The sequence below is a fragment of the Caretta caretta genome, chromosome 3 (genome assembly GCF_965140235.1).
Source record: "Caretta caretta isolate rCarCar2 chromosome 3, rCarCar1.hap1, whole genome shotgun sequence".
NCBI classification, from domain to species: Eukaryota; Metazoa; Chordata; order Testudines; family Cheloniidae; genus Caretta; species Caretta caretta.
The window spans coordinates 157,325,096-157,345,390 of NC_134208.1; the positions used below are offsets into that span (position 1 = coordinate 157,325,096).

General features: G+C 46.7%; 1 long non-coding RNA gene across 1 annotated transcript in view; it reads left to right on the forward strand.

Moving 5' to 3' along the window:
• The first annotated feature begins 7,000 nt into the window (after positions 1-7,000).
• The window catches only part of LOC125633713 (uncharacterized), a 57,557-nt gene continuing 44,262 nt past the window's right edge, over positions 7,001-20,295 (forward strand). Inside the window, exon 1 of the long non-coding RNA XR_007355696.2 lies at positions 7,001-7,619. This is a non-coding gene — a long non-coding RNA (uncharacterized LOC125633713). The remainder of the gene's footprint in view (positions 7,620-20,295) is intronic.

Genomic DNA, 20,295 nt, shown 5'->3' on the forward strand with positions numbered 1-20,295 from the left:
AATGTTCAAATGCAGTGAAGATTGGGCAAGGATTCGAATTGTTTGTTTTGGCAGTTCAATTTTTATGCCTAACAATCTAGGCAACGTCCCTTTCTATTTGCTCCTTTCCCCCCCTCTTTTGATAGGCAAAAACGTGTTCCTGCCTCTTGTATGCAATGCTTTGCACAGGCAATTGGGGGTGAGAGGAATAAACTTTAGCCCATTACACTGTTCCAATCTGACTTGGGGAAAAAAGTCTGTAAGATGCAATATTAGCAAGATCTGGAAAGAAAATGTCAGGAGGAGAGAAGGCAGGGGGCCTTGCTACCCAGCTCAGTGGAGACAAAAGCAAAGCACTTCATCATTTGCTAGGGTTCCACAAGAACAATGGCCAAACTGGGTGTCTGATTAGGAAAGGCAGATTACAATAGCCTTATTGACAATTACTAGTGTAGATAACAGATAAAAGCAGTACCTTGGCAGGTCATCATTAATTATCCATATACATTTATGTAGCAAGCTTGAAAAAAGGCTTGATGCTCTGGGCTGTATGTTGTCACCATAGACATGTAGACTGGTGTTTCCAAAGGAACCTAAGGGAATTAAGCACCCACTCCCACTGAGATGTCATTGAAAGACCAACTGTACCTAACTTCCCTTTGAAACCTTAGCTTCGGTGTTCATCGCTCAATGACGTGGCAGAGTGCAGCTGTTGTACAAAGTACAGGGGCTAACACTGAACATCGGGTCTGCGAGAGAAACTCTGAGCCAGGCCCCCACAAAGTGTTGCTTTTCTTCTTCTCCCTTCTTGTTATTGTGGCTAAACTCCTTGTACAATTTCAGAGACGAAGTTCCTGTCCCAGTCTTTAGGGAAGAATAATAGTGGGGGAAGAGTGCAGGGGGAAAGGAGAGTCAGTCCCTGAATTGAGAATTAGTCACTGGGAACTAGATAATCTTTATTAGCCTCTCCAGCAAAGCTGTGTCGCAGCTAACTGGGATTAGCAACTCATAAGGATGCAAGGGAAAACCTGACCTCAGGACTGTTCTGACGTCAGAGTCGGCCAATATACTGTACGTGGGTAATAAAGAACAATGAACAAGCGAAGGGATAGTGTGCTATTTCTGCAGCCTTAGCACTACAAGTGGTGAGTTCAGCCAGTCACAAGCTAAGCAGGCTTGGTCACTGGATGGAGATCTCCAAGCGAAAATCCAGGATGCTGCAGAAAGTGGTGTCAGTGGCCCCCCAAAGAGGCGATATTCCCCCTAAGTCAGTACTGAACAAGTGCCCAAGGGTAGAGTTGGGGAGCACTTGTGATGCTGCCTTTCAGGGAATGTCTACACTGCAGTCGCTGGGTGTAACTGCACCTTGTGTATACCTGACCTAGCTGTACTCTAGCTAGATTATGTCCTGGAGCAGTGATGCTGTGGCAGCGTGCGCTTCCGCATAGGCTAGTCCTGTGGGTAATTACCCAGAGTTCCCAGTGGGCTTGTACAGCCAGATTGTGAGCCACCGAGGCGGCACAGTTGTGAAGTAACACAGCTGCAAATGCCCCAGAGAGAATTCCCCTGGCATAAGGGAAGTCCCCAAGTCATCTATGCCACTTCCAGGACCTGTGCCTCTGGCCCCCCCCTCCCTCAGCACCGGGGCTAGAGAAGGGGGATGGCAGAGCTCCTCTTCACGAACCCTCCACTGGTGTAACTTAGAGCTGCCTGGCAGCAGCTCTACACAGAGTCAGGGGCAGGGCTGGGCCTTGGAATTTGGGGCACACCCTTTACTTCCACCTCTCTGGTACAGAGAGAGCAAATGCGCCCCATAGACTAAATAGACAGGCCAGAAGTCAAGTGTCTTCCGAATTAGCCACACTATTGCACTCTAGGTGGCTGAGGTTGTTTTCTTTGCAGGAGGCATTAATAAGGTGTTAGGTTCCTGGCTCTGTCACTCACTGTATGAACTGGGACCTCAGCGTCCCCATTGGCTCAATGGGGGGTAATGGTACTTCCCTACTTCACAGGGCATTTGTGAGGCTTGCTGGCTTAATGTCAGTCAAGCATTCTGAGATCCCTAGATGAAAAGTGCTCTAGAGGCAGCTACGGTGCCCTCCTGATGCTAGCTGTGTATCTTATGCTTGTCCAAGCTGCCCAGCTTGCCTGTGTGTCTGGAAGTTATTGCAGATCACTTTTAATTTCAGCTGCATTTAAAACCAGGGAGTGAAATCAATCTTGGCCTAGTAGAAATAGACAAAGGGAGGTAGAGGAATTGTATTCCCAAACTCGGGAGAAAGCATTTCACCGAGGAGTTTAGGGAAGAGTGTGGGGAACCCTACAAACAAACAGTGTCTCTGTATGGCACTTGAGCTGTAGTGTTTCCATTTTCCATCTTGATGTCAGTCACCCAGCTTAATCAATCGGCTTATAGTATTCATGGTCTCGTTCCAACATGAGCTCTGCTGCTCCTGCACAGAGCACAAAGATAACGCTGAACCTGGAGTACCGAATTTACTGAGTCATTAATTAGGTAAATATGACAGGAAGTCATAGAAAGTGTAAGGTATTCAAAAAGCCAGCGAGGCTTCACTTCATACCCTTGGCATAGGTACTTCCTATTTGTATTCCCCTGCATGGCACACTCAGCATGGAAGGTGCTTATTAGGCAGGATATTTAATTAAGCGAATCTATATTTATCAAGATCGCATAACACACGCAGATCGAAAGTCAAATACCCGGAAATGGGGAAAATGTTAGTTTCGCGCGTTGAATCAGCACAGTGGAGAATTTAAACAGGGGTTTCGCTTCCAGAAGGACATTGCCTAGTGCAGAGAGCAGGGGACTAGATGTCAAGACAACTCTGTGTCCTAGTTCCATCTCTGGTACTGGTACCTGGGGCCATGGAGAGGTCACTTAGGTGCTCAGCATCTCAGAAAAATGAGGCTCTAAACTTCTCTGGGCCTTATTTGGCCCATCTATAAATTGAGGCTAACAAGTCTCTTACATGAATGTTGTGAAGTTTGCTCGATGTTCATAGACGTTAAAGAGGTTAAGTCACTGGACTGGGACTCCGGAGCTCTGGGTTAGATTTCTGGCTGTTGCACATACATCTTGTGTGACCCTGGGCAAGCTGATTAGTCTCTTCGTGCAGCAGTTCCCCAACTGTCTAGTCTACTTAGCTTGCAAGCTCTTTAAGGCAGGAGGGTCCTTGCTATTTGTACATCACCCAGCACAATAGGGCTTGTAGACACTACCATTATACAAATAAATACTCATATCAGTGCCTTTGATGAAAGGTGTCATAACTGTGTTTCCATTTCACTTCTAATCAACTTCTCCCTTTGGGGGAAGACAGAATCACAGCTCTTCGCAGGTTCTCCAGGGATGAATTATATGCAGAGGGAGTATTTACCTGTGTACTTTCTGACTGTGACTAAGTGAACCAAGGAGAGAATTCTGTTATATTGTACAATTCTTGGGGGCAGGGCATCCTAGATGGCAAGAGAAAACCATTTAGTATCATCTTGTTTTCTGAAAACAATCAGGTTGCCCATCTACTAAGGCCATGGAAGTTTTTAATATCTCACACCTATATCAACTGATGGCACGCAGGTCTGCAAGAAGAGTGTGAGATTTGCCTAATTCTTAGGAACATAAGTCCCATTCCAGATCAGACTGGTGGTTTCATCTAGTTCCGTATCCAGTCTCTGACTAGTGGCCAGCCCCACAGAAAGGTGCAAGGTGCCTGCAGCATTGTAGTGACAGGTCTGCTGGAGACACGCGTCTGGTGACTGTATCAGTGCCACAGAGCCTGTTGCTCCACATCTCAGTGCAGATCCCCAGAGCAAAGCCTGTAGTCTGCATTTCGTCTGCAGAACACAAGCTGCTAAGAAACCTAAATAGAAATGGGCCACGACTTCCTCTTTAGGCTGTGGTACCACAGGGTATGATTAAGCTTATTTAGGGACCACGACAGCCTTTGATTCATAACAAACATGGACATTGATTAGCGCCATCTGTGCTCCTTTCTCCTAACTTTGTTGACAGGAAACTTTTCATTTTACAGCATCCTTTATCTTGGTTTGACGTGATCTAGGTAATGCTTTTGGGTGTCTGTCTACGTACCTCCTCATCCCGCCATGTTGGGAATGCCCTATGACCTACAGAGACAAGGTGGGTGAGGTAATATCTTTTATTGGCCCAACTTCTGTTACTGAGAGAGACAAGCTCACCAACAGAAGTTGGTCCAATAAACGATGTTACCTCACACATCTTGTCTCTAACATCCTGGGACCAACACAGCTAGAACTACACTGCATACTATAATCTACAGCCATTTTGACAGCTGCTCAGCCCACTTGAAAGGAGCCACATGCGAGAAGTCTGATCATGTTGCATTTGAGAAGATACCATATTATGAAGACTAGTACGGCCTGTTTGCCTTGAAGCTTAAAGCCTGTAAGCCAGTTATGCAGCTTCTGCCAGGCTCAGAGATATGATCCTATTCCCTGGCCAAGAAAACCAAACAGGAATTTGTTATCCCCTGATAAACTGTGAGGAGAGTGCTGTGACCAGATGCAACTCAATAACAGGTGAACAGGGATCATCTCAAGGTAGGGTGCTGAAAACCTGCGAAAAACAATACATGGGCGAGAAGACAAAGTACCCAGGGATCCAGGGCACTGCCAGATGGCAGGTGTGGCACTAGCTGAGATGTAGAGTGTGTATACGGAAGTGGATGAGCCTAGAACGAAGTTTTGCCCAGCAGACTGGCAGAAGGTAAAGCCACCGAATCTAGGGGAAGCATCTGCTCTAAATGCTGACCAAAACAGGAGCAGTATGGACCCCTGAGGAACACTGTGTTTTATCTGGCCAAGGCTCAGATGACCTCTCGCTTAATAAGGGCCCCCTTTAAAGTGTATTAAAGCCTATGGAAAGACAATAGCTCCTAGGAGCCCCAGTCATGGATCGGGATCTGATTGTGCTAGGTGTTATACAAACATAGACCAAAGAACACCCCTCCCTTTGCAGTTTTATATTGTACCTGGGCAGTTTCTAGTATCTGAAATGTTACCTTTCAAGCTTCTGAGTATTAAGTATGCAGAGCTACATATACTGGGCTAAATTCTGCCTTTGATTATACTTGGCCAAACCCACTGACCTCCGAGCTGTGACAGAAAGCAGAATCTGGACCCTGGAGAGTCGTTTGCGAGTCTTTGCTAATCTTCTAAATCTCTGTAAGACACTGTACATCCTTGTTCTTCTGTCAGTAATTTCTTCAGCCATCTGAGCTCAAGTGCCACTTAACTAATTTCAACATCCTGCCCATCACAGGGGACAAGCTAATGAGTGTATTTATTAAAGATGGTTCAGATTTGGTTCTGCGAGATACAGGGCAGCACTAAGCCATTCATTGCAGCTGTGCAATGAGGCCCTTGAAAAATGTACACATGAAGGCGAGGCATCTTGTACTGCCATTTGGTTAGCTACTGGTCACGGCCAAACTGGCATTAGACACCCCAAATGTTCATTGCTAATTGGGGGATACAAAAGAAAAGACTCCAGACCTCCACTCCAAATTCTGGCCAAGCAGGAACCGCAAACCCTTTTTGAAGTTTTGAAAAAAAATACATCTGTTTGAAAATCAGTCCTGCCTCGTGAGTTTCAGGGTGGAAGGGAGCCCCCATAAATGATCAGTGGAGACTCCCCCATCTGTGATTACTATTGTTAATTAGTGCCCAGCAGAGATAAGGGCCACATTGTGCTAGGTGCTGTATAAATGCAGCGTAAGACTGTCTCTGCCCCAGATAGAAATCGGAATAGCGAGACTGTGACCAGCCCAAAGTCACACAGGGAGGCTGTGGGTAGAGCTGGGGATTGACCCCAGATAGAGGATGGTCCAGTGCTTAGGGCTGTAGCCTAGGAGTTGGGAACCCTGGATTCAATGCCATGCTCTGACACAGACGTTCCGTGTGACCTTGGGTAAGTCACTTGGCCTCTCTGTGCCTCGGTTCCCTACCTGTACAATGGAGATAATAGCACTGTCCTACCTCACAGGGGTGTTTTGAGGATAAATGCATGAAGATTGTGAATTGCTCAGATCCTAATGTGACAGGGCCATATAAGTAGCTAAGATCTCCTAAATATTGGCCCAAGCCCGTCCTTCCTCTTCACTGTGGAAGTCCAATGCCATCCCTGGCTGCTTCGTGGGGTATGAAGATTTCAGCAAGCTGTACTAAACATGCAGACATGTCTCACTCCTCCTGAGGGCTCTTCTCCTCTCTCTTTGTGGGGAGCGTCCTGCTCTCCTACTTCAGCTCTCTTATTTGCTCGCTCCCCTTCCAGGCAGAAGAAAAGGGATGGAGAAGAGGTGGAGTATTGCTGATGGGTGTTCAGAAGGCCTTCCTAGGTGCCTATCGAGCTCTGTCGCTCTGCCATTGTTTGCCCGCGATCTGTACTATACGGTCTCACCCAGCACCTGCTGAAGTCAGTGAGACTCTTTCCATTCACTTCCGTAGGCATCGGATCAGGCCCTCGTTGCTGTTCCTAGGGCTGCATCAGCACAGCACCCGAGCAAGGTAGCCTGGATTTTCGGTGATTTCCGGGCTGCGGAGGGCTCTCAGCACCTGCCAGGCTTGGACTGTGCTCCATGCTGCCGCGACCCTGCTTTGCACAGCTCCCTCTGTGCACTACAACTGACCTGTCGGGCCCGATCCTGCAAGGCTTTATGTGCCCCTCCGTTTCCCTGGACATCCACAGGCCACGAGGCTGCTCAGCATCTCATGGGATCAGGCCTGCCAGACCTGAGCCTTATTCACTGACTTCCATGGGCGCAGGGTTGGTTCCAGAGCAATGGGAGTCAAGCATTTTCTTTCAAACAGGCACAGAAGCTGTTCTGTAGGGTGCATGTTTCTTGGGCAATGTGATTTATTCTGAGGAAGGGCTGTTCTTGGCAGCATTCTCACTGCAAATTTTTCGCTTCCCTCTCCGTTCTCTCTGTAGATAACTCAGTTGTCCCCTCCTCCCTCCACTCTTTCCCAGCACGAAAGAGTCCTTTCCTGCAACAGCTGCTGAAATTGCTTTTTATTTTTAAAACCCTGGGCTACAGAAGAGCCACCTTTATCGTTCGCCTGCGGACCCTGCAGCTTTGTGTCTCCGACCGACGCAACTGCCGATCGTCGAAAGGGAGGTGACACGCGTGAGGAAAGAGGGAGAAGTGGCTGCACAATGGACACGCAGCTGGCCCCGTTCCCATCTACAATAGCATGTGAATTCCAAGAGGCTGCCTCACCCCTTATGGGGGTGTCTCTCCTGAGCAACAAGAATTACCAGCCTGTTCCTCTCCCCTGCAAAGGGGTAAAGGGAGGGGAATACATTCTCACCAGAGCCCTGTGGCAATGGGCAGGTTTTCTCCTAGTACTGTACTTTAATAAAGTTCCTGCAGGGAAAAGAGATTACAGGCTATGCAATCTTATTTGCTATTTCTAGGCTGTATTTCAATAATCCCCCTTTTTAATTTTGCAGCCTACACACTGACGCAGGAGTTCTTTCGCGCTCACAGGCCCCCTGCCTTTCGTCAGCGTTGGTCCAAGGAGATGCCTGCGGGAAATGAGTTCTGATGAACGGTTGGATCCAGAACCAAGCTTGCCCCAAGGTCAGTTGTCTTCAGATCTGGGGGGTTGGTTCAGCCCTGGTATACACAGAGAATGGCTAGCCACAACGTTTAGATCCTGAGTGTTTGAAGGCATTCGTCCCTGGAGGTTTGTTTTGGACCAAATGCCCCTGTCTCCTGTGCATGCAGTGGTGAATGAACATGTGAGGTTCAGTTTGGCTGAACTAAGTACCAAACAGTTCATTGGAGCTGCAAAATTAGCTTCTAAATTTTATGACAAAAGGCTTCCTTGTACGTTTTCTCCTACTTCCTGCTCAGGGTTATATAGTAAATACAGCTTGAGAGGATATGAGCATGCCTCACGGCATTTGGGGGCTTTTGCTTCTGGCTGTGGCCAGAATCAGGACTCACCAGGTCTGCATGTCAATCAAAAAACGGCGAGGGGCAAATGTTATCTCAAATTTCCTACACTTCAAGGACACTTTCTTTGAGTCTAGGGTGAAGGTTCAGGGAGGCCTCTGATTTTATCCAAACCATCTGTTTATCTATGGCATTTATACAGCTCCGGTCACTGTAGGATGGACGCTTCACTCCTCAGTGCTCTTCTAGTTTCAGCATATTGTGCTTTATTCCTTTTCCCCCCTTCCTTGAATGTCACTTAAGCAGCGATCACTCACTTGTCACTTGGATACAAGACAGATGGAACATCTACGCAACCTCGATACACACAAAAAAAGGCACTCGCCATGCTAGAAATAAGGGTGGCTGAGCTGATTTGGCTAAGCCCTGAGGAAAGAATATCTCACTATGCTACAATATGGGAGCAAAATGTCACCATTTAGGATAAAGAGAGTGCAGGGCTTAGGGCCCATACGCTGTATTCTAGAATATTCTGGAGCTGTGCCTATGGCTAAACTCAAAGTGCTGGAGGTGAGTCAGTACATGGGCACTTCACTCTGAGTCTATTGTGATCTAATTCATGAACTGACCTTTTGCCATCTTCCAGAAAAGGCTGGAATTTGGCTCGCTAAGTGGGTAAAGCTTTCAGGATGGCTCTTGTATTATCCAAAGGAGTGCAGCCATCCCTAAATCCTCTGCACTCACTGGAATGACAGAGCCTTTTGTGCCTCCTCCCCCATGCTCTTGTGGCTGCAGGTGTTTTGCTGTCCTACTCTGCTTCCTTGAGAATGCTGGGCTGTGTATGCTACAAAGCCATCTGGCCCTGCCCGTCTGTGTCTCATGGGACTCCAGACCCGCCCGGAGGGCTGCTCGTGCTGCAGGTGGCTCCAGACCTGAATTTCTGAACATCCTGTAGATTGCAGGGTGCTAGGCTAACACTGCGTCGCTGCATTGATCATGGCGTTCGTGTGAATGATGTACGGCTTAAAAAATACAAACCCTTCTGCTCCTTTGCCTCTCACTCAGTGAGAACGCACCCATGAGGAGTGACCCTGGTAAAGACCATTCTAATTAAAACAGGAGAATCTGGGTGAAAGGGGCCTTATTTTGCAGTAGCAGCTGCTGTGTGGAGGAGAGGACATGCATAATCTACTACTCGGGTGATCATACGTCCCATTCTGGCCAGGACAGCCCCCTTTTTAAGCCCTGTTCCAGATGTCCTGAGTTTTTTTCGCAGAACTGGCCATTTGTCCCATTTGCTCCATTTTCTTCCAAAAAAGTGGGGCGTGCCCCCTTAATGGGGTGCTGAGGAATGTTTGGGGGGGGTGGGAGCGGTGATCCCAGCTCCATGCGGCGGGGCTTGGGTGAGCAGCAATACCAGGTGGCTTGGGCCAGGCCCGCATGGCAGAGCTCGGGTCAGCCCTGCACAGTGGGTGTGCAGCTTGGGCAGCTCCACATGGCGGGGGAGGCTCGGCCAATGGCTCAGGCCAGCCCCCCACAGTGTCCTGTTTTCACTTTGAGAAATATGGTCACCCTACCGACTACCCTTTAGCTCAAGGGGTAGAGTGCTGTGTTCTTGATGCTGAAGGTACCAGGTTCTATGCCTGCAGAACAGGGGCGGGGGAGCATGTTCATGCAAAGTAACTGTGACGCAACATTTAAATGAAGTCCCCTTCGCCCCGCAACAGAAATATTTCCCCCTAAGAATCTCTTGATTAATTCATATTGGAAATTGACAAATCAAAGAAGTGAACGCACTAAATTCAATAGAAACAGATGAAAATCAAATCATGCCTGGTCTGATGCAGACAGCGATGTCACAGAACAAAATGACTGCAGACAAATAGGCCCTCGGCCTAGAGGAGCCTTCATTAAAATGTGCTGCGAGTATTATTAAGTAAAAGAACCTTGATTTGGTTTGAAAGATTTGGCCACTCATATTCAATATCATCTCAGTAATGTAATCTTAGTAGTTGCTTTAAATGTCAGCCTCATTTGCTATATCTGCTTGCTAGGACTGCTGCCCTGAAATGAAAACCAAAGCCTCATTCTCCATCAATAATTGTACCCCAGAAGCCTTCTGAAAGACAATAACTGCACAGGAGAAAACAATTGCATCCATTTCCTGTGGATATTCCTGGTGGACATACACACTGCGATAGATTAAAGTCACAGGATGTGAAAGGTGTGACTATAACAAAAATAAATTACACCTATTGTGGAGGTAGCCAATGTAGAGGCTATTTCAAATGCAGCAATCTGCGTGATCCAGTGTCTTTTGCCGATATGTAATCGGCATTTGACTGAACATTGGGTCACATTTTCTGCTGTTATAAATGGGTATAGCTCTGTTGACTTTACCTCAGTGCACCCCTTACACCAACAGCAATTTTGATCCATTATAACTAGAGATGGGCTTGTACCAAATATCTCCACACCAGCACCTCTCATATTTGGAGTGTTGCAAAAGCCAGTCTCAAGTCCACATTGACATTTCATGAATGGCCCCTGTGTCTGTAACAGACCAAACCAACCTCACCATCAAATCAACCTCTCATTCTGGGATGTTTGAAATCTATATCCAGATCTAGACTGTCTCTCATCTGTGTAGAGCCTTGATGAACACATGGTGGGTCTTAACAGACTGAACAGCTCAGGAACTAACAAACTAAACTGGTATTTGGGCAGGTTCAGGTGAATGCATCAAGTTTGGGAAGGGATCACCTCCTTCCTCTTTTGTCATTGTGACACACTAGATGTCCTTTATGTGACTTTGCAGCTTATTCTGTTGTCTAGTTGTTCTTATAATTAGAAATTCCGTGGTATATTAAGTGTAGCAGATGCTCATGTATCAGTTACGCTCCACTCCTCCTTCAAATTACAGGCACTAGATGGTAGCACTATCATGCCTTAGTTGGGAGGATATGCTATTCACTGCTCAACAGCAGCATCCCTGGAAACTGAAGGAGCAACACAGGCAGGCTTCAAAGAGCATCTCAGTTAGTCATTCTCAACTAGGAGCATGCTGGGACTAGACTACAGGGCCATCCAGGGTGGAAGATAGTGGGAAAGAACTCAGAGTCCGCCAGTGATACAAAGGACACCTTGTCTCACCAGGAAAAATCCTACCTCACATATAGGATCCATTATCTTTGCTTTCTTCCAGTGAGACCCCTTGATCCACCACATCAAAGGTCACTCACAAACCCACAACCAAACACCCTTATCAGCCAAGAAAAACAACTACATATTCCAGCCAAGGTCAACTCAGTGTACCGTGGCCCACTTGAAAATGATGGTATATATTGTTTTCCTGGAAGTGCTTTACAGCTGTACAATTGCCCTTTCAGGTATCTAGGACAAGAACAGCGGGCTGGAAACCGAGATGGAGGGTCTGTGGTCTCAAAAGTAGTTGGAACAACATCAGAGAAACCAAGGGAAGATTTATGACTGAATGAATAATTGTTGCAGCAATGGCAGTGTGCCCATGTAGGCAGGCATGCCTGTGGAAGGCAAGGGTCCAGAGAGCAGGTGGTCAAATGCCTTCGCTGCAAACACTTTCACTCACACTGATAAAGAAACGTCCTGAAAGCCATCAAAACAATTTCTCTGTGAATTAGACAGTGTCCGCGCAATTCACAGCTGAAGGCACCAAGCAACTGCACTGTAATGGAGTCAATTTTCTCCTTGAAAGTACTAAATATAAATCTTTTCATAGGTATCCACCGGCAGAGCTATTTTTCCCCTCTGCCAGCTGTTGAAAACCATTTCTGTGAGTCCATATCTGAGCTTTCCTCTGCTATCATACAGCTATTGTGCAAAGCTTGACAGCACAGATTTCATGGCCTGTTGGAGCACTTGGGAGCTATATGGCACACAGGAAATCCACACTGCCACTCTTTGCCATCAGGGGAAGTGTCAAGTGAGTCTGCCAGCTGGCTAGACCTGGTCAGTGGGTGGTTCTGTTGTTGCTCGGGGTCAGCACAGCTGAAGAACGTTCCTTTGGCTCCCCATAAAATGGCACAGGAAGCTTTGGAGATCATAAAATAGAAACCAGTGTGGTACACTGGTGTTGAGGTACCTGCTATAAAGAGATGGATGAAGGCACTCTACCAATATGTTCCCCTAGATTCCATCTCGTTTCTGCTGTCCTCCCACTGACTAGCTCTGTTGAGATGTCATGATGTAGTGCGCTGGCTGATAATGTGTACCACTGGCTCTTAAGGGATGGACCTCCTCCAGTGTTGGGGAATACGTCTCCCCTGAATGGTAGGGATTCAAAGATTCACCTAATAGGTGAATAGCAAAGCTGATTTCATTTTTGAATTAAGTGCTGGTTTTTGTGTGGGTTGCTGCCACTAACCAGGCAGGGAAGGGCTAGGTTCAGAGTGCTGTTCCTCTTGTCACATGCTGTAGGTGTGGTTCGGCTGGCATAAATTAGCAAAAGGTTTTTAATGGAGTCAGCCCTTCTCAGCAGTGTTGCTGGGTTGCTGCACAATATGAAGTTGAAAGCACGTACTGCATTCCAGCCAGTAATTCCTTAAGAAGAAATGGGCCCGGATTCTGATCTCACTGAAACTGGAACAAATCAGGAGGAACTCCACTGACGTCAGTGGCACAACACTGGCATAAAACCAGTGTGAATGAGAACCCAGTTCCATTTGCTGGAAAAAAAGAAATGAGGACTAGACGCTGAAGACATCAAACTGGTTGGTCATTTTACATGTATGCATCAGTTTATTCAGTGTTTCAGAGTGAAAGTGGCTCTGCACAGCCTACAAAAAAGTTGGTGAAACTCCCGGGATTCCCTGTTCATTCCTGTGCAAAATCTGAGCAAACAGGTGGATCACTCACCAAGCCACTGCTCTCTCCTGATTCAAGTTCCCGCTAAAGATGCATTTCCTCTGTGATGGCCCTGGGGAATCTATAACACAGCTTCTGAAAACACCATGTGGCATAAATTGCTAATAAACCAAATCCTTCCCCTCTCTGGGTTTCCCAGTGTGTTCTGTCTTCCCTGGGCCTGTCTTGGCATTGTCACCTCTTTGGGTCAGGGATTGGCTTTTTTTCTGCCTTGCACAGGTCTAAACACATTGGGAGCACTTAACAATTAATAACAATAGCAATAAAGATAGCTTTGCAGGGTCAGTCTGGGCTTAGATGCTTCATGTCTTGTGCTCACCTATACAGGGTTCAGCTAGCTACTAAACTTGAGGCCAAGAAGGAATTTCCACCTGGATCGTTGACCTTGTGTTGGGGGAGTAGGGGGGAACATTGCCTTTTCCTGCAGCAATGAGTAGAGATGTAACAAAACCAGCTACATCTGCTAGGATCCGGTGGGTGTGTCCCAATGGATCAATCGCCCATGAGGATGGGGGTGCATTGAGCTGACTTGCAGTAGCTTGTGTTTTGGGGCTGCCCACTTGTGCTCCATAGTCTCAGCCTTTATTTTTAAGAAATGGTATCTCTAGTCCTTACAGCTGAGAAGATTGACCTCAAATCTGAGCTCAGTGTAACTGTCACGAGTTGATCAGGAATCTAGTGGGATGTGATGTTTTTCTTAAAGCCCCAGGACGTGCAGAATGTGACTACCTCAGAAATTCAACCTTCTTTTTTTTTTAAAAAAAATGAGCTTTTAATCCCTGTGGCTGCAGGATAAGCTTGAAAACTCAACCCGTGAAGCTAGATGGCAAATAAAAAAGACCCAAGCCATTATCTGGGGGGGTAAGTGGGGGGCTGACTCATGATTTTGGAATGTTTGGGGTTGGCAATAATGAATATATGGCCCAGAGCCTGAAATGCGAGCTCTCAGAAATGCAAACTGGTCAATTCATCCTGGTGGGTTGTTAACTCTGAGACCTATCTGTGATCATTTACATGTCATTGTTGACTATTTCATTGCTGGTCAAAGGAAGAAGAGGGACAAGTAGGTTCCCAAGATCTGCTATGAGCTGGATCTCCTTGTGGCATCTCACCTGGGTGGAGCTTGGATTGTGGGCACAATTTAGGAAAGTCCAACTACTACTTCCCCCAGTTCAATCTCTGCCTGTGATGTGGGAACACCTTGGTACGTCCCATCTTCTTTGCTTTTGTGACAGCAGTACAAGAGTTTCTTCAGTCCATATCCCCCCTAAAATGTAAAAAGCATAGCCAATTCTGCTCCTAGTGAAGGCAGAGGAACAGGATTGGCCCAATGCCTTCGGTTCTTGCTCTACTGCCTACATTTTCTCAGTGGAAAGTGGAGAGCATATTCAAAGGACAGGGTAGCAGAAGCCAGCCTGTTCAGGCTGCATGTGGCTTTCCAGGGTGGAAAGAAAAACACAGCCTCCCTCAAGACAAAAGAGGCAAGAAAAGAGATTTGTGTTGGTTGGGTGAGTCTGATAGTTTTGAAAAGCCACAGAAAGCAAAGGGGAAAATACACAGGGAAACCAAAATACAGACTCTTTGTATAATGCCAGCAATTTTCCCTTTCTTCTCTGTGAAAAAAGAAGCATGAATGTGCAGTGTTAGGATTTGCTCTTTCAACAACTGAGTCAAACGCCATCTAAATTACACAGAGCTACACAGAGAGATGAAGGACATGTAATGACAATGTTTTGTCATTCTTCTCTGGGACTAGATGGATGTAGAAAAGGGGAAGGAAAAAAATTGCATTAGGATTCAGATAGGCTTTTGATGGCAGCCATTAAATGAGATTTAGGGGTTTATTTTTAAACCTAAACCACGTGTGCTGCTCCAAACATGAGTTAACTGGCAAATTATTTGAATTTTTCCATTTTCTTTATTCCTGGGGACATGCTTACCACATATGCAGGCTCTGTACACTTGAGAGAGAAGACAAAGGACGAATTAGAGTTCTGCAGTATACCAGGGCACAATAAATAGCCACAGAGCAACAGCTGTTATTCATACTCCAGTACAAACATTCTTTAGGAAATCTCCTTTTCCTACCTTCCTTTGGGGCAATGAACAGGGATTATTATTTATCATCAGGGGTTTTTTTCTTCCTGTGTGTTTGCAAAGCACCTAAAACAATGGGGCTCTGATCCTGAATATGATCTCTGCGATACAAGTAATAATAACTATTCTCAAAATGTTCTTTGTGCTGTATAAGACTCAAAGGACCAGCTCCAAAGCCTACCGAAGTCAATGGGAAAGGGCTTTGGGTCAGGCCCACAATGAAGATGGGTCCTGCTGTGAGCAGTTTATGATCAAGAAGACCAACACAGAGGGGACAGGACCAACTAGGAATCCAAAGGAGGAAATAACTTGGAGAATTATTTTCCCAGGGGTTATCCATTAGAACCATGTTGGTTTAATCTTGCACAATCACATTCCACTATTGGGAGGCAATTTCCCTCCCAGAGAAGAGCATCCCACCTTCTTTACTTATGAAGGAGAATCTTGTGCTTGGAGCACAGGCTGGTGAATCCAGAAACCTGAGTTCTGTTCCTGGCTCTGCTACTGACTCCCTGTGTACCCTTGGCAAACTCACTTCACCTGTTCATGCCTCATTTTTTTCCCATCTGTAACTTGGCCAGAGTCTGGAAAGAGGATGCCTGGATTGATTTTGTTTTTATGATGTTTAATACCTTATTTCAAAAGAACACCAGGGAAAAATGTTCTCCATTTTGAAATGGTTCTGTCAGGTGCAGCTGCTGCACTGCCCAGGCTAGTGGTCTGTAGGCCAGGGATGTGCTGCCGTTCTGCTACCGCCATAACAAACGACGCTGCTGTGTGTCTCGGAGCCGGACCTGGAGCAGAGCTTTCCCAAACTGCAGGTTCTTCTGACCTGGTCCAGCCTATGGTACAAGTCAGATACAGAAGCTATTCAGATTAGGCTTTACACTAAGGTGTTTGGCTCATAGCCCCTCTGGGGTTTAAGTGATGCAGAGCCCGTGTGCTGCCTCTCTGAACAGAGGTGATTTTCACCCCATGTAGGCAGAAAGTGGATTACCTCTCTCTGAAACAGCTACAATTAGCCCACTTCTTTGTAGCCTCAGGTGGCACGTGACCAGGTTTCATCCCTGAATTTGGTTCGCTGGTTGGCTCATTCGCTTCCCTGGCCCAGGCCGGGTACTGATGGGAAGCGCTACATGAAAGCTGATCCGTGCTCCCCATTAGCCCACTGTCAGAGGCAGACCCGGTGGGATCCTGAGTGTTAGAGATGGAAAAGAATTATTAGATCATGCAGTCCTTTCCCTGCAAACATCAATTGACACAACAGCTGCATTTCAAATGGATAAATATCCTTCCCATAATGTGGCGCACCAGAACCACATTGGCCCTTTTTGCTGCCATATTGGGTTGCAGCCTCGTCTTTGATTTAACCTTTCAGATTTACTTGTTTTCAGCTCCCCCCGCCCACTGAATCCCTGTAGTCTGGATTATTTTTCCCTCAGGTGCACTTGCCCATGTTCAATCTACATTTGGTATCTAAATGCTCTAGGACCCAATGCAGTGTTTTTGGTCACTCTAGTATTTCCCAATGTCTCCTGTTCTACTGCCCTCTGTAGGGCTGGTCAAATGTTAGTTGAGAATAAATCAGCTGATGAATTTAGCCTTTTTTTCATTTGAACATTGGGCAGGAACCAATTCTAATCTCCTCAATTGTGTTCATGGCCAAAACTAGCCATTAAATGTACCTAGCAAGATTTTCTTCTATATAACCTTCCCCCTTACTGCTTGTGATTCTTTCCCTTCTTCAGACACCTGCAGCAGATACTCTTTATGCAGCTGACAGTGGCTCTGATGCTTGTCTGGCAAATGAAGAGAGGTGGGAGGCTATTCAAGGTGTTTTCAGTGTTCCTCAGCTCCCCGGCAATTGCTTCTAATAGCTGGGGGACAGTTACTGCTGGAGGACTGTTTGATTTCTGCACAAGTCTGAATCCTACAACGTGATCACGGGCTCTGCTGATCACTGTGCCCGATACCAAGGCTGTGGACAAGCTAAGTCAACAATATCCTTAATTCCAAACATCTCTCTCTCTCTCTCTCTCTCTCTCGATCTCACACACACACACTGCAGTAACTAGACAGTAAGCACAGAATTAAGAATTGTATTAGTTGGTACATAAAGGATCCTGCCTCATCTGGCTTCCTGGATGTAGGCAACCATTACAGTTATATTTAATTACAGTTGCTTCAGTTACTTGCTGCTGTTATTATTATTATTATCTATCAGTATTACGTGATGGGGGATTTAAAAAAAAATAGCCTTCCCAACCCACAAGAGCTTGATGCATAAAAAGAGGAAAGCCACCATTGCAAATTTCCCCATGAGTCACCATTAAATCCTGACCACGAACCAACTCTGTAGGTTTGGGTAACCAGTTTTGTTAAACCCTCCACAGAATTCCTGCATTTTAGGTGCTCAGATACACTCATTTGCCGTTCACCTCCCTAAAAATTCTCATTGTGCCTAATAATTAATTTATAATTAGTAGTAGGGGAGCAAGTTGAGGCTGAAGTTATGAGCTCTGGGAGTTGAATCATTTGAAAGTGGGGAGGGGAAAAACTCTGCAGCATAAAGACATTATTTATGAGGCAATGACAAAAGAACTAGCCAGAAGATCGGCACTCTCATCCCTTTTGCTCATTCCTCAAGAGAGAGGCTGCAGTTTCATCCTCTTAGCCATAAGCCTTGTCTAGACTGATGTTTTGCCTCAATTTCAGGAATCAATATAGCTTTGTCAGTGCAACTCCCGAGCATTTCAGCCAGGGGTGACCTCCACTGGTACAAAAGGTAGCTTTGCCTACGGGCTGCACTGGAGCAGCTAAACCCCTGGCTGGCCACTGCTGGCTGAAATGGCAGCAAGCCCCCCAGTCTAGATAAAGCCCACAGCTCAGTGGCAGATCTGCTACTGGGGCACCTGGAGCCCTAGCCCTACTCAGAAAGATAACCAAATAATGATCAAGTAAAATACATTTACCTTCCTCCCCGTTCTATGCACCATTCGTGGCTATTAGCTTCTCACTTTGTTGCTTCTGTCTTCCAGGGGAAGGATCCATGTGAGGGAATTGGGGATGAGCTACTGCTCCAGTGCCCCAGACCCACGAGGGGGTCTCCAAAGCAGCATGCCCGTCATTAAAGTGCCAGAACTTAAGCAACCCAGCAACTTCAGCAGATATGTTAGGGACACTTGCAAAAGTGCCTTTAGGTACTGAGCTCATGTAGCTAACCCACACCGAGGCTTACAGTAGGGTTGAAAGTGGGGGCTGTTAGACCTGAAAAAAAAAGAAAAAGAAAAGAGCCTTCATAGCTCGAGCAAAAGGACTAAATCCTCTAGTGGGAAGCAACAGCAGACCTGTAAATCTCTTATGTGGAGCAGCCGGTGGAGGGGGACAGGCTCAGACTCTCTTAGTGTATTATGGCTCCTAGCCTTAGCGTTGGGCACAGTGATCGGTGTCTGCATGCAGATAAGGGTGGCTACAGTGTCCCGATTAACTATCTGGCCTAGAGCTGCCACTGCTAGGGCTGCTATCCAGCCGTGAACCTCTGCAGCTGATGCCTCTGTGTGACATTGAATAGAACCTGAAATAAAGCTATTCTCTGCAGGGCTAGAAGGAAGTGATGAGAAGTGGAATAGCCAGAGACCATCACAGAGATGGTGAAAAGAAGGACAAAATTGTGAATTAGGGCCCCTGCGCTATTGGTGGCATTTCAGGATATTCCTCCCTCACATCCATGTATGGAAATAGCCTACAGGCCATGTCCAAAGTGCTGTGAGCCAAAGACCCTACAGACCAAACTTCCCTGAGGTCAATGAGCTAATTCCCGAGTCTGTACACATCCCTGCCTGATTACCATCATTAGATTGCAGTTGTGCCCATGAGGTGCTTGGCGCTTTCCAAACTTGTAAGAAGGCCCAGGCCCTGCCCCAAAGAGCTTGGAGTCTGCAAGACAGAACCAGCCAAAAGGTGGTGGCAGGGAACACAACACACAAGCAGGATGGTGGGAGTGGCAGCTGGCACGCACTTTGGTTCTTTCCCCAACTGTCCTGCCTCCTGATGATGAGTCGGGTCATTTCTTGGAGGCTTCATGACACATCAGGCTTGAGGGAGGGGTCTGACCAGTAAGAGGGAAGCAGCCTGGTGTGTCAACTTGGCTGCCTATGGGGCAGAGTGGAAGAAAAGGCAGAGACGACTGTGGGATAGTAGGATGAGCAGGATTTCAATGTTGTCCTCGCTGGCAGAATGGAGGGGGACATGGAGCGCCAGCAAAATAGACAGGGCCAGAGATATGGAGAGCCTTCTGCAGGGTGACAAGATGACTGGAGTTTGATGTGGTAGAGAAGTGGGAAGCCAGAGGAGGGATTCAAACAGAGGGTGATGCAGTCAGTTCGAGGGGCTGGGAAGATGACCTTGGCAACTGCATTTTGCATGGATTATGGTGGGAGGGGCAATAAAAGAAGAGGTCACAGTAAATCAAGGCAGGATTGAGGATTAGAGTTTTTGATGTTTGGACAGAGAGAAAAGCTCAGATCTTAGAGACAAAGCTCCCATGGGAATCAGTGAGGCCAAATCCCTGAAGTCTGTGCTCAGTTTTTTACTAGTTATTACTCAGGTAAAACCCCACTGACATGAACGGGAGTTTGCCAGAGAACAAATCAAACAAAAATGAAGCAAGTACTTCCATGTTTGGCCCAGTAGGAACACTGTTTTAAGTTGCAGTGTTTAGGATGGTAAAACTCAGTGGTATATTTTTATAAGGACCTTTTTCTGTTCAGCAGCTAAAATTCTTGTGAGTTCTCTCTCGTGTTCTCATGTGTGTGAAGATCATGGGACAAGTCTCTCCTGTGCTGAAAGCTAGTTGGGGAAGGGCTGTTAGGGAGTCAGTTATGACTCCTTGGTGCTCAAATTTTCCCTGCTCCAGTGCAAGTTACAGTAGCCTGTATGTTGCTGTAACTGATGACAGATGGCAATGAGCCCTAAGGGACTGCATACCAGCTGGGAATTAGCAAGTGGAGCATCCCTCCCCAGCTGGCTGGTCTTCTGCTCTGCCATGCCCCCTACTCTGAGAGGAGGGGAGAGTGGGCATAGAAGCTAGCTCTGCCAACATTATGGCTGCTGAGACCCACACGGGACAAATCCTCAACCAGCCAGCTGTGGCCAGATTCTGGATTCTTCAAGCCACTTAGGCAGCATCAAGGGGACAGAAGTAGAACAGAGAGAACTGGGCCCAGCTGTGGTCAGCAATATTATAAAATAGAAGACAAAACTAAGATACAGCACATCTCTCTGTTTCTCCCCAGCTTTACTTGGTAAGTGATCCAAAAAGCCACGTAAACATACAGATCCCCTGGGATCTTACAAAACC